Here is a 13,061-nt window from a genome sequence, read left to right as displayed (position 1 = left end):
TTGGTTTTTGATGGGAAACATTTGGTTTTTATGGGGATAAAAGAAAAAATTTGGTTGTTAATGTGGGAGCAAAATAAAATTTGGTTTTAAAATCTGGGAGCAAGTAATTTTTTTTTTTTTTTTTTTTGAACTTATCCTAGCATAAATTAGCACAACCCATAAAAGAAAATAAAAACAACAATAATAATTACAAACCCATAAAAGAAAAAGAAGAAAAAAAAGAAAAAGAAAAATTATTACAAGCCCAAAATAAAAAATAAAGAAAAACAAAAATTATTACAAGCCCACAAATTAAAAATGGAAGCCCACAGGTTGGGTTCTCTTAATGGGTTTAGGCTTACTTGCTTAAGCACAACCCAGCTGCTCAGTTAGGTTGCAAAAGCCCAGTTGGGCTTTGGATCATCCTAAGCTTTGGTTTTTCTGAGGCCCAGTTGGGTATTTCAGTTGCAAAGCCCAGTTGGGATTTGTTCTTTTTCAGCTGCTTGGAATCATCCCAGGTGGGCTTTGGATCATAGCAACAGCAGGACCAGCAGGGGGTAGCAGCAGCTTTGGCCTGGCACCAGCAGGAGCAACACCACAGCACAGCAACAACAATAGTTCAGTTCAGCAGCAGAGCAACAACTTCAGCAACAGCAGCTGCACCAGGGTCAGGCAGCAGTTCTTGGCAAGCAAGTCTCAGGAGGGGCAGTTCATCAGCAAATCAGGGGGCAACCTCAGCAGCAAGAGGCTCTCAGGCACAGCAGCAGCTTCTCCAGCACTTGCCTTGGCAGCAGCAGCAGCAGGTAGCCGAAGTTGTCAGCAGCAGTAGTATTTCAGGTTTGTTTCTCAACTTCACAACTACCGAGTAATGAGAGAATTAGTTCTCACAACAACAAATTTCAGGCATTCAAGATGACACTGCTAACTCAGTACACAACTCAGGCATTCACAGCAGCAAATTTCAGAGTTCAGTTGGTACCAAACCAAGATGACAATGACCCAATGATCAATATGCAGTAGCAGTTAAGATGATGTAGTAGCAGATAAACAAAAGAAATATGCAGCTAACTACAGACATACAACTGCAGCTAACACAGGGTGCTGAGTTGCAATTACAGAAGTGCAGAAAATTGAAAATATGCAATGATGCAGGACAAGATGCAGAGATGCTAATGCAAGTTACACTAAAATTCAAGAATGCAATGCATGATGAATATGCTAGAATGAAACAATATGCAAAAACAGCCAAAAAATTCAACACAACACAACCAAGTCCCCGGCAGCGGCGCCAAAAACTTGGTGTGGTTTTAAAAGAACCTACAACTACACCTGCAAGTATACAGGGTTGTTGTAGATAGGTGGAGTAAGAAGGGGTTTGTCCTCAGGGACTTGGTGTGTGTAGTTGAATCTATGGTTTTAACTACAACTGATTTCAGAACAAGAAGTAACACAAATAGGGGTTTTGTTTGCCGATACGGCTAGATGTTGGTTATGTAACACAAAATAGAAAACAATAATGCAAATTAAAGGACACTAGGGCAGTCGAATCCACCACCTAATCTCAGCTAAGTCAGTTCAGTTTCAATAATGTTCTTGTCCCTTTTTATGGACACCGGACAAGATGCAAGTCTGCCGTTTATCCAGGGTCTCAATGGATGGTTTATTATCAACTAAGCCAATTAACTAATCCCTAGTATTAGCTGTCTTCTCACAGTACAACTAATCACAAATCAATTTGATAACTCAGATAATTAAACCTTTCCTAAGATGGATATTCTAATCGCAATTAGGGTATATTTCCAAAGCACTAACTGTCTTTTCAGGGCACAATTAGTCAAGGGATCAATAACAGACAATGAAGCATGAATTGCAGCACATTCATCACAGAAGTATTCTAACTACAATGGATGCATGACATACACTGTGATAGTAAAATGAGGAAGAGCTCAGATTATATTTATCCTAAACAAGTAAAGCACAACAAGAACAATATCAGAAACATGAATCAAACTTGGCAGTAAATTAATGGTTTCATCTCAACCCTAGTAAAAGTAATTAGAACATGATGAACACAATATACTACCACAGCTTGGTGCACCGGCTAGCCCGGGCATACCCTCTACAACACAACATACATCCTATTTATACCCAAATTTTAGGGTTTACAATTTTCCCCCAAATTGGTAGTTGAAATTAGGGTTCGACTTTACCTAATTTGATGGCACAATCTCTCCCCCATGCGTCGACCCATTCTTCCTCTGACTCTCCTGCTCCATTCCCATGTGTCAATTGCTACTCTAGACTCGCCTAATCGATTGATTTTTCTTCTAGGGTTTCAGAGAGCCGTGAGAAGAAATATCAATCAAATAGGGGGCTAGAAAGAGGGGGTGATGATGGGTTTTGCTTTTATGGAAAAGGTAGAGTGGTTTGGTGGTGTTTGGTGGCGTCAGGGAGTGGTGGCGATGATGGAGAAGGCGGTGACAGTGGAGTAGTGGTTCTGCAGAGGTGAGGTGGGGGAAGATGGAGTCGATGGAGAAGAGATTAGGTGCTGTTTGGTTTAGGGTATAGGGTTCGGTCACTATGGTGTGTAGCGGGATCATCGAGTTCGATGTTTGGCGAATCTCGACCGTGGGATATGGAGATGAACGATCAATCTGACGGTGAGATGAAGTGGATCCTGCAGCGACCGTTGGATTATACAATACAACAAAATTAACGACACCATATGGAGTTAGGTGTTGTAGTGTTAAGCAGAAGTATCGAGGTTTGATGCGCAAGTAAAGAAGCGACCGTAGGATGCAGATGCGATCCAATCTGACGGTCGGGAATGGAGGCGGGTATGGATATCGAAAATGGGTTTGGGTAAGGGTTTTGGGCCTTGGGTATGCCAAGCTCATATCTTCTTCAAGAACAATTCTTCCTCTTCAAGCCCATTTCTAGCCTTTTGGTCTTGCGCACAACATTCTTCGCGGCTTCCTTGTGTGATTCCTCTTGGCTTTTCACTACTTTTCTGCTCTTTTCCGCTCCGCAATTCATCTAACTTTATTTGTTACCTAAAAATGCCAAATTAATTAAGAAAAATATTTATTCTTGAAAACAATGAAAATACAGAATATGGGATAAAATGTAGAATTAACGCACAAAAGATGAGTTAAATGCCAAGAAAAATATATAGAAATATGCACTTTTTAGCACTCATCAGCAGCTTCAGTTGGCAGCAGCAGGCTTGGTTCACCAGCAGGCTTGGTTCACCAGCTCCAGCAACAGCAGCAGCAGCAACAACTAAGAAATTGGCTGCAGAGATTGTGTGCTATGATTGTGTACAATGATAGCAGGCTACAAGTGCAATGATTGCAGGGCAGGAATGAATGGCATGCAATGATCTTGACAGAGATGCAATGGTAGATGAAAGACAGCAAAGGAAATCAGCAGATGGCAGCACCACTCCCCGGCAGCGGCGCCAAAAACTTGGTGTGAAAATGGGGTTGCACAAAAAACTTGCAAGTATACAAGGCCAAGTTTTATAGTATAGAGAGTAAGCAAGGGATTAGTCCACAGGGAGTGGGAGCATACAAGAAATTTTCCTAAGCTAGCAATGGAGACAAGGCACTATGGCAGTGAGCAAGGAAAGGTACTATGGCAGATGCAAAGAACTAAAACAGTCAACAAAGCAAAGCAGTTAACACAAGATGGCAAAACAGCAAAGATTAAATGGCAGAGGATATAAAATAAAAATAGCAGGGAACCAAGGATGTAAGCCAAGGGCAGGGGGAGTTTGTGCACTGATTTCAGTGCACAACAGCTTCAAAATGCAAGAAAAACAGTTAAGGAAGGTAAATTTAGCAGGGAACAAAATAGAACTGAAATTAAGTGACTGTAAAAGGGATTGTGGCTAATCTAATGGCTTAGAATCCACCTTTGTGTCCTAGCCAAGCAGTGTGATCCTAGGTTGAGTTGAAAATCCTATGCATACGTCTAGAATGGGAGGAAAACTAATTTGCTCACTAGTTTGCCCCTAGCATTGACTGTCTTTTGACAGAACAATCAATCACAGGCACTATGAGCATTAATCTCTTCCCATTGCTCAATCAAAACATACAACAGGATAACTATCCTAGCAATTCACCATTTGACAATGCACTAGGCTTCATCTGAGCCTCAGCCTAATGCAGTTTAGCTCATGCTAAACTTGTAACTAGCAATAACATTCATTGAGTATGATAATTCAAGCAACATTCAACATTCAAGATAATTGAAAACAACATGCACACATTCACTGTTAACTGCATAAGAAGAACTGAAATTGGAATTGCAATGAAACAGAACAAATGTCTACTGGCTAGTCCAGAGATGATTCTAACATTCACCCAATGTTCCCAATTTATAGTACAATGTTTTTCCCCAAATTTTCGAAACCCTAAATTTTGAAATTGGAAATCAAACTCACTGATTCTCTGAATTTGTCTCCCCTGTGCTCGACCCATGCTTCCTTTTCGTCCTCTCCTTCTTTTCCCATACTCTCTGATGCTCCTGTCGACTGATACTCAAACCCTAGCTCTCTTAGATTTATCTCATAGGGTGAATGAGATAGAGGTGAGAGAGATAGAGTTTAGAGTGATGGGTTTTGGTTTCTGGGATGTCGGGTGAAGGTGGAAGTGGTGAAGCTCGAGGTGGAGGAAGAGAGCAGCTCTGCCATGGTCGGGGAAAGGTATTTGCAGGCTCTGCAAATTTTGGGAAGAAGGGGAAGAAGAGCTCGAGAGAAGAATGGGTTAGGGGATGTTTGTTTTGGGGTGTAGGTGTTCGGTTGCTAGGGTGTGAAGCGGGGATAGCGAACTTTGATGAACATCGAGTAAAGAGCGTTGGATGATCCCATATAGATTGAATCGAACGGCTACGATGGAGAGGTATGTAGTGACCGTTGGATTATGAGATACAACAAAATTGACGGCTTCATATGGAGTTAGGTACTATGGTGTTTGACAGGAGCTTCGGATTTTGATGCACAATGATGAGGCGACCGTTGGATGACAAGATGGATCCAATCTGATGGCTCTCATGGAAATGGGTATGGATAATGGAAATGGATTTGGGTAAGGGTTTTGGGCCTGGGGTATGCCAAGCCCATATCTTCTTTAAGAACAATTCTTCCTCTTCAAGCCCACTTCTCGTTGATCCGGCTCTTGCAAACATCATTCTTCGCTTCCTCCTAGCGAGAGTCTTTGCCGTTCCTTTGCTCTTTTCGCTCCTCTATTCATCCAAACTTTATTTATTACCTAAAAATGCAAAATTAATTAAGAAAAGTATTTATTCTTGAAAACAACGAAAACACAGAATATGGGATAAAATGTAGAATTAATGCACAAAAGATGAGTTAAATGCCAAGAAAAATATATAGAAATATGCACTTTTTAGCACTCATCATGCTCGACCAAATTTACTCTTCCACCCTAGTGTAATACCAAAAGACTTGTTTTCATTAGAAAAAGATGGTATGATTATGATGAGAGTTAAGGTTTTCATGCTTTTCATGCCAAGTGGGCAAGTGGATGCAACTGTTGAACTTGCCACCTACGCCTAAGCATATTTTGTGCCCTTTTGAACACAAAACTTCTTGAAATTCATGTGTTCCCAGCTGTGAAATTTCCTTTTCCAAGCTGCGGAAATTTCTTTAATTTAATCTCCTACAACTTATTCCATTTTTGGAAAATCCGGCGCTATATCACCAAATTTCAATTTTTCATGTAAATTAATGTACTACATCAGAAAAGATTAATTTCACCGTAAAATGAAATAAATCACTGAAATAAATTCTTGTAAGCAAATCACTGAAACAACATGAACAACTTTCTTTCAATCTCTTTTGGGACCTTCTTAATGCTAGTAAATGTTGTTATCAGAAAATTTCTTTATTGGCGGTAGTTTTATTATGGAATATAAGATCAAAAAATTTGTGGTCTTTCATTATCTAACATTCCGACAATGAGAAGATACACAATATCTGTAGAAATCTTAAATAAGAGATCATTATCATGACCTCTTGAACAGATATATCCACGAACTCCCTCCGATTATGCCATCACCAATGAATTTATATTTTCGGTTTCAACAAATCTCATACTACAGTTAGAACATTAAATAATACCATTTGGATTATTTAGGAAAACCAATGAAACAATAATAGTTTTCAAATCCAATTGTCATTCTTGGAAATGTAAGCCTCACCTCCAACTGAACAACCATAACTTAAATGTGATCTAAACTAGGTTTTCAACAAATCTCATACTACAGTTAGAACATTCAATAATACCATTTGGATTATTTAGGAAAACCAATGAAACAATAATAGTTTTCAAATCCAATTGTCATTCTTGGAAATGTAAGCCTCACCTCCAACTGAACAACCATAACTTAAGTGTGTCTTTGAAACTGCTTTATTCAGAAATCTATTTAAATCACACAGTTGTAGAAATAATATACATCACAGATGTGTGGCAATTATGCATAACTCATTATGTTTCTAACTATTTTCATAAAAGTATGATTTTGCCTTTTGTTATACACCATTATGCCAAGGATAAGTTGACCTTGTGTCACTACAAGAAAAGTTGGATTAAGAGACCAGTCATTTTTGGTTAGAAAAGCCCATATTGAGTCGCTCTAACCCTTAAAGCGACTTAATTTGGCTCTCGCTCTCGAGTTGCAAAAGGTGGGATTTCTACAAGTCTAGAGCAGCTAGGCAATCGCTTTAGTAATCAAGCAATTATCACATAGCGTCTTTTTTCTTAATTGCTTCATGGCTAGACCGACCTTCCTAGAGCAAGCAAAATAGTGATCGCTTTAAAGCTAGACCAACCAAAATACAACAAGCAAAATAATGATCGCTTTAAAGCTAGACCAACCAAAATACAACAAGTGAAACACTGATCGCTTCATAGATAGACCAACCATATTAGAACAAGTGAACCTGAAGTTTGGTCGCTTACATTTTTGAGCTACCAAAATTTTTGCCCGTAAGTATTTAGCCGATTTCGATTTAGATAAATCCCAAATTGAAATTAAAATGAAACTTACAATTAAAATTGATACTAAAACAAATTATGAACCTAATTAAAAACTGAATCAAGTTTTATTATATCACATAGATCAATTTACATCATTTCTTAAAAAAGACAATCTTTACACGAACAAAAAGATCAAAAATACTAACCAATCATTTCTTTAAAAAATGATGATTACAATTTCCTTAATTTTTAAATAAAAGATGAACACTCCTTCGACTTTGTAGCACCAAGCTCATGATAAGAGATTTATACTTCCATCATTCTTGTGTTTAAGTTCCTCTCTGATCATTCATCATTGGGATCTTGATGGAGTACTCATACTCTAATAACATCATGGAAGGAATCAAAATCACCGTGAGGGATTAGGCTGTACCATGAAGGAAGTGATTCACATAATTATAATCAGGAGATAATGGATTCTCATCTATAAATCCATCAAACCTCACAATGCACCTTCAAAAGTTCTCCATAACTAGCTTGCTCAAATCCTAATAAAGATTAACTCAATTATAATTAACAGCACAATGACAACAATTACCTGGGCAATGAACGAAACCACTAAGGGAAAAAGTGGATAAATGTCTAGTATAGATACCACTGTCATCAATATGACCAATGTTAAGCTGAACTGAAGAATGGTCTTTTGCAGTAATAATTCTCTTTGTAGAAGAACTGCAGAAACATCGTAGCAAAGAGGGCACTCTGCTCATTCTCCTGAAAGAAATTAAACACAATGTTAATGCTTTAGGTTCGTTTAACGAGATTATAGCACAAAAGTTTACTAATTTGGTAAAGAGCTTACATGGCCTACCAAGTGCAAAGAATCCAAATTACTTGGATTAACATCATTTCATCACTGGGGAAGCATCCTTCATCATAAGAAATTATTTCTTGGTTCATTTCGCCTTCAATTAACTGCATCCTACAAAGAGATATGAGTGATCGATGCATCTTCATCCAGCAGAAATTATTACTTCAGTACAAAAATTCCATACCCAGAGTCTCTTAAAATACATAACCTAAACAGACCTAAAAAGAAAAATCAATTGAGTACAGTAAAATTAATCCCAAAATTAAACAAAATCAAAAGACAAGATACTTAGCAAATCCTTTGGGAGCATGTTATTCAACTCTAATTCGATTAAGAAACAATTATTAGAAAACGAACAAAATTCTACTTGTTCTTCTCCTCCTCTGTAATTCATCTTCCATTTTCTTCTGCCCTCTTTTCCACCTTCTTCTCAATCCCCTTCTTTATATCCTCCTCCACTTGGTTCCCCTGTTTACACCAACAATTACAGAATCAGTACAAAAATTAGAAATCAAAAATTAAATTTCTATAATCAAAATCAACCAAATCAAAATGAGAGAACCTCGTCAGAGCTGTCAATGTAAGAGTTTTCCACTTTGCACCCCTCAACATAATCTACATCAAAAAAACAGACATCAATTTCACTTAAATCTTCACTTCATCTCAACGTAATCTACATCAACAAAACATGCATCAAACCCTTAATATTTTGATTTTGTTGCACCCCTCAACGTAATCTACATCAACAAAACAGACATCAAACCCTTAAATCTTCACTTCATCTCAAGTTCACCTCAAACCCTTGTTTCTTGAAATCTTACAGACATCAATTCCCTAATTCCATTACAGATTCATCTTCTACAACATCAACGAGATCAGTTCTTCCCTCTTTTCTCGATCAGTAGCATCATAAACATTGTCAGAATATGAAATAGATATCTTTTTAGATTAAGAGAGGTAGGGAATGATCTAGGTGTGTCTATTAGAGGTGGTGTTAATACGAGTACGTGATTTGATTCAGAACCAGAAGAACATGTAAATCCGATGATATAAATTAGGGTTTTGGGGATGAGTTCAAGATGAAGTAAAATAGAGAAATCAGTGATGAAATTAAGGGTTTCCACTTGAACTAAAGCTAGGGTTTGTGAGGATTCAGTATGAAATCGAAAAGAGAATCAGGGATTTGGGAAATCAGTGAATTAAAGTTTCGTGGAATTGTTCAAAGGAATATGTAGAAAATGAAATTGAGAGTCTTCGGGGAAGATTAGAGATGATTTTTTACTGAAATATAGAGATGGAAGAATCGAGTTCTGTGATGAAGATTCGAAGCAATTGAAGCTAACGAAACTTGGGTTAAGGTTTTTTTTTCTGAGGGAGGGGAAGATGAGAGACGAGAGAAGTGAATGAAGAGAAGTGAGAGAAAAAAAATCGTTTTATCTAAAAGAATTTGAACGGATAAGATGTGGTAGGATGGGGTCATACGGATTGTGAAAATATTTGGACGGTATAGATTTAAGTAAAGAGTGTCATACGGATCAAGGCAAGTGTGTTTTCTTTGTGCTTTCTCTTTGTGTTAATACGAACTCATGTTTTCGGTTTAATTATCAACCTTCGACATAAAAAAAAATCCAGGAAAAATATTAATAAATTTAGCACATTGTTATCGACATTCTGATATAAAAAAATCCAAAAAATGTATAAGAATGAATTGGGAAAATGAATAATGAATTCGATAATTGGTATGTTTCTTTGTGTTTTTGTGCTTTCTCTTTGTGCTTACGGTTTGAATTTCGACTATTCGCATTGGTCATGATGTAATTTTGACAAGTCATATAGGTCATGAAGTAGCTTTAGTTCACACTATTAGACTCAAGAAGCATAAAAACTATGAACCAAGAAGCTCCGCCAGGATTCTGACTTCAAACTTAGCAGGATACATCATCGAAATCGATAAATATGAAGCTCAATGTCGATTCGAACTTCAAATGTGGTATAACGGCATACAAACTATGAACCACGAAGCTTCGGGAGGGTTATGACTTCAAACTTAGCATGATATACATCATTGGAATCGATAAATATGAAGCTCAGTGTCGATTCGAACTTCAATATGCGATATAGCGACAAACAAACTATGAACCACGAAGCTCTAGAAGGATTCTGACTTCAAACTTAGCAGGATACATCATCGAAATCGATAAATATGAAGCTCAGTGTCGATTCAAACTTCAAATGTAGTCTAACGAGATACAAACTATCCGTGATTTTTTAATCGAATGCATCGACCTTAATTAGTAATTTCCCATGTTATTTATCAATCTTATCCAATACCGCTCGGCCTCACTAGATTTCTCCTAGATTTCATGGTTTTATATGGTTATCTATCAATTCATACCCAATATCATCAACTTCACTTTTGCTTGTTATTCGTCATCTTACCTGATATCATTCAGTCACTCAATTTTTCTTGGACTCCGCCTTTCTCATGTTATCATCAATGTAAACAAATATCCAAATATCAATATCTCATTGAACTCTGATTTCTTTTTGTATTCTTTTTCTAATCATTAATTCTAATATTGGGTTTGTGTTAGAACTTTCAGTTAGTTGTAATTCGTGGAATTTTCCTTAGGCATATGAGTGCTTGTGATATTGCCATGGAATCTTACCAATAAATGGTTGGATTCATCATTTTTGCGAACTCTTAGACTTATAGTAATCCGCTCCTGGCCAGGTTTCAATCTCAGAGTCAATTTCTTTCTCGAAGTTGACGAATTTGTATGTGTTTAAGGTTTCTGAGAATATTACCGTGGAATACTACCCGTAAATTGTTCGATTCATCGTCTTTTTGGAACTGTCAGATTTATAGTAGTCCGCTCCTGGTCAGGTTTCAATCTCGGAGCGAGTTTCTTTCTCGAAGTTGACGAATATATGTGTGTTTAAGGTTACTGAGAATATTCCTGAGGAATATTACTCGTGAATGGTTGGATTCATCGATTTTGATTATGTATCCTGCTAAATTTGAAGTCAGAACCCTCCCGGAGCTTTTTGGTTCATAGTTTGTATGTCGTTATACCACATCTGAAGTTCGAATCTACACTGAGCTTCATATTTATCGATTCCGTGATGTATCATGCTAAGTTTGATGTCGGAACCCTCCCGGAGCTTCTTGGTTCTTAATTTGTTTGTCGTTATACCACATTTGTAGTTCAAATCGACACTGAGCTTTATATTTATCGATTTCGATGATGTATCCTCATAAGTTTGAAGTCCGAACCCTCCTGAAGCTTCTTGGTTCATAGCTTGCCGTTACACCACATGTGAAGTTCATGACCAGTATGACTACTCAAAATTGCTTCATGACCTATGTGATTAGTCGAAATTCAAATCTGAAGCACAAAGAGAAAGCACAAACTGACAAAGAGAACGCACAAAGAAAAATCACTTTCTTATTTTCCTGCTACATTCCCATATATTTTTCGGAATTTTTTTATAACTGAATGTCGATAATAATATCCTAAATTTATTGATACATTTTTTGATTTTTTTCGTATCAAAAGTTGATAATAAAATCGAATACACGAGTTTGAACTAGCACAAAGAGAAACACACAAACTTTCCAATTTGTATGAGCATGCTAAAATGAATCTACACCGTCCGTTAATTTTTGTAATCCGTATGATACTAATTCGACCAATAGAAAAGTAGAATAACAATCACGATCCGTATGCCATTAATCGGACCAATAGAAAACTAGGATAACAATCATGTACCTACGACATTAATCTAACCAATAGGAAACTAAAATGTATAATCCACGGATATTAATCCAAAAGGAAACCTCATACGGATTGCCAACTTTATCCGACGACCACAAGTTCATTTTGAATTAGAAAACTTTCTGGGCAGCAAAATTTAATTGTTTTGAATTAAAGGGGACTTTCTGGCGGCAAAATTCCACCACTTTTTGTAAAGAAGTTATTCCAGCTAAGAGCCACTAGTATTTCGGTCCCAATAAAAACTTAGTAGTTGAATAGTTTACTGCTTTTATATCCTTCACGTGTTAGCTTGAAAAAATTGTTTGCTGAACTGGGACCAAATGGTACAATGGCAAGGTAACACCTAACATCCAACAACATTTCAATGGGATGATATCCTTATTTTAGAAAATTTACCATTCATTTTCATTGGATCGGTTTTACTACCATTCATTTTTTTTTTTGGAACATCATCGAGAGGTACAAATCATTTGCTAGCTTGGGATGCATGTATCCTTAATTAAGATAAATCTTACTCACCAACAAACTAATTCTTTTTATTAGTTACCTGAGCGTATTTAGAATGGCCAAAAGAAAAAACTTAGTAAATAAATCACCAATTGTATGATATGACTTCTCTTTGATAGAGTGGTGGCTAAGATTATTGGTAGCTGAGATAGGATTATACCAACCAAATATTTTTTGAATTGCTGCCCTATGATGGCTCAAAGCAAGTAGCGACTCAAGTATTTTTGTAGTTGTTTTGGATAACTTGAAAAAGTGATGTAGCAATCATAAACCTTTATTAGTCGCTTGAAAACAGTGGAAATAAATTTACAGCGAGTAAACTATCTGTTGGTTGCAAACTTGGTTGCTTAACCATTAAAGCGACCAAAACTTCGGGCTCTTGCTAAGATTTTGGTCGCTTAAGCCATGTTTTCTTGTAGTGTGTATTGAACAACAATTCCAAACTTTTGGAGATATTACGCGAAAGATTTAGGATATTATCCTGTTTTATCATACCTTTCACAATATTCACCACCTTTGTCAGACTTTATGATTTTCACTTTCTCTATAATTGCCTCTCAATTTCATTAATGAATGTTCGAGAAACATCCACAGATTGAGATTCATCATGCAATTTATAGATGTACACAATAACGCGAAAAACAACATCAGGTGATAAACAATTTATCTTCCAAAAATTGGACCATTAATTAAAAGTCTACAAAATAATCGTAATCAACAATTAATAAGAACAAAAACTGAAAGTTATAATAGAGATAAATGACAATTAAGCTTAAAATAGTTTCATACCTTCAATAGGATTCTCCTGTGGGTAAAACCTTATCAAGGAACAAAGTAAGACATGAAAAATATCTGTGGATATTTTACATTCTCATAATTCAACATTATGTTTGCCAAATACTACAACTAGAATCACCTGTGGGA

This window comes from Papaver somniferum, chromosome 1 (assembly GCF_003573695.1).
Source record: "Papaver somniferum cultivar HN1 chromosome 1, ASM357369v1, whole genome shotgun sequence".
NCBI classification, from domain to species: Eukaryota; Viridiplantae; Streptophyta; class Magnoliopsida; order Ranunculales; family Papaveraceae; genus Papaver; species Papaver somniferum.
Note: the sequence above shows the minus strand (reverse complement) of the source record.